The sequence below is a fragment of the Monodon monoceros genome, unplaced genomic scaffold (genome assembly GCF_005190385.1).
Source record: "Monodon monoceros isolate NGI ecotype Baffin Bay Population unplaced genomic scaffold, NGI_Narwhal_1 Super_Scaffold_14, whole genome shotgun sequence".
NCBI lineage: Eukaryota > Metazoa > Chordata > Mammalia > Artiodactyla > Monodontidae > Monodon > Monodon monoceros.
This window is the reverse complement of record NW_021703770.1, coordinates 24,517,728-24,520,228: the sequence shown is the minus strand read 5'-3', so window position 1 is coordinate 24,520,228 and position 2,501 is coordinate 24,517,728. Positions and strand designations below refer to the sequence as shown.

Genomic DNA, 2,501 nt, shown 5'->3' with positions numbered 1-2,501 from the left:
ATATTCACTTAACCTTCTGAGCTTTCTGAGCAGACTTGGTGACATTGCTAGCTCTAGCAGTCTTCCTGTCCAGTGCTTGGAAGATACCCACAGCAACAGTCTATCTAATATCAAGAACAGCAAAACAACCCAGAGGAGGCTAGTCAGAGAAACACTCAACACACATGGACTTCCAGATGATGGCTTTAGAGCCATCATCCAGCTTCTTAGCAGAATAATGAAAAATCCTCCTCCAGCTCAGCAAACTTGCAAGCAATGAGAGCTGTGTGACAAGCCAGCACAGGTACATTGCCAGCACTGATTTGGCCTAGACGATTCAGGATAATCATCTAAGCAGTGAAGTCAGCTGCTTCCATTAGTGGGTCATTTTTGCTGTTATCAGCTATGTTGCCATAACGGATATCTTGGACAGACACGTTGAAGCCCATTCTGTCACCAGGAAGAGCTTTATTCAAAGCTTCGTGGTGCAATTTCAATGGAAATTTCTAGTCAGTAGTATTGTTGACTAGAGCAAATGTGACCACCATGCTGGGTCTAAGAACACCAGTCTCCACTAGACTCATAGAAACTGTACAAACACAACCAGTTTCGTAGACAACTTTGAGGAGCAGAGGAAAAGTCTTGTCATTTGGACAGTCTGGCGACAAGAGTAAGGCAGAAAGAGAAGTTGAACTGAGACCTGGTGACAGCTAAGTCCATACTTGATACTGACTCAGCTGTTGACTCTCAACCATCAACATGCTCAACACAGGGGTTGGGGGAAGAGTATTTTATTCCTGAAAGAAGTAGAGATGGTATCTAAGCAACATACCACAGTATCACTACAGTTGCCTAAATAAATCAAATATTAAAATCATGATGGTAATTATAATGATACATGTGGTATTCAAACTAAATATCCACATACATCTTTATACAGTTTACAAAAGCAACTTGATGATTGATACATGACAGTATACCAAAAATGGTGAAGTTAAAATGAAAACTCCCTTTGACCAAGTAGAAGATTGTATGTGTATAAAATAACTCTGAAGCTAAATTACGGAGGGGAGAAGCAATGCCCCAAAGCCTAGGGAAGTAATGAATATTTTTATGAAGGTAAACATGGGAAATATAAGACTATACTTGTTTGAAATTAAAATATCTATTACATTGTTTTTCAGTAAAGTTTTAAGTGTTTTGATGTTTTATAACAAAGTATGAAATATTTTGATCAAAATATTGTTCTTCCTCTATCAGATTAATTTTATGCTTATATCTTAATTGTTGCTATATGTTTAAGTTTTGTTTCAAGCATAAAGAAAATCAAATTATTTTTAATGGTTTTATTAGAAAGGAAATGCACTTCATTCCCTTATCATTTCAATTTACTGTTTATACTTTTGAAGATTATGTCTTTATTTAGTGAATAGCCACACATTTTCATGTATTTGGATCTGAAGTATAATATTATACCCTCTGAGTACTGTAGGTAAAATTGTGACAAATCCAGCAACTGCCTGATATCACAATGTTCTTATTATATCCCAGGCAGGGGTCTTAAATAGACTCCCACCATTATCTTAGGTCTCTTTTTGTTGTTCAAATAAATTGTGTATTCTAATTGACATATTTATCTGAATTAACAATGTTTATAACTTTTCCACTGAGGATATGTTTTACTGAATGTAGAGACTAGTAATTCCATTAGTAGTATATCTGTAAATATCTATCTGCCTTTGACCTGCTGAATCTCCTCAGAAAATGAGAACAAAAAATAGACAGCCCTAAAATTACATTAACCTAAGAGCTGTGTGACAAGCCAGCACAGGTACATTGCCAGCACTGATTTGGTCTAGATGATTCAGGATAATGCTTGCTTTTATATTATATTGCTAAAATAGCACAGGTATTAGATTTTCCAATAAAACTCTCATGAGTCAAAGATTGTAGTATCAAGCTTTTCAAATAAGTACAAGGTAAAATATGAAGAGGGTCAGGACTTATGGCATGATGCCCCTCCGTCTTTCCTTTTCTCATCTGATATGGACTGGCCCAGATTAAAAGCTACATTTCTAAATTAGGTGGGCAGTAACTATACTGACACAGGAGCCAGGATCTGAAACATCTCAATTTTGTACTCAGATAGCTAAATGGCTTACCTGACATTTTCCAGGAAGTCATACCTCAAAAATTCACATATTGCAGAGTTATTTACTATAAGTAATCCTAGACAAATGGGTACTGTCTACTAAAAGCAAGTCATCAAAAGAGCACTCCCCAATTAATCTCTTGGACATAAACTTCAATCTCAGATTCTGTTTCCCAGAGTACCCAACTTCAAAGCCCACTTTTTTATATTCTGATTTTTAAAATTATGAAACATCTGATAGATTTATATGTTCTGGTATAAAAAAAAACAGGAAATAGAAATTTTTTCTTTACCAAAATCATGTGAAACTATTGTTCATGGTCAACGTGTACTTGTATTGAATTAATCCATTTCTCAGATCACTGACTTC

At 35.5% G+C, this 2,501-nt stretch overlaps 1 pseudogene; it reads right to left on the bottom strand.

The window, feature by feature from the left end:
• Positions 1-4: 4 nt before the first annotated feature.
• Positions 5-2,148, bottom strand: LOC114895679 (annotated as a pseudogene).
• Positions 2,149-2,501: the final 353 nt, after the last annotated feature.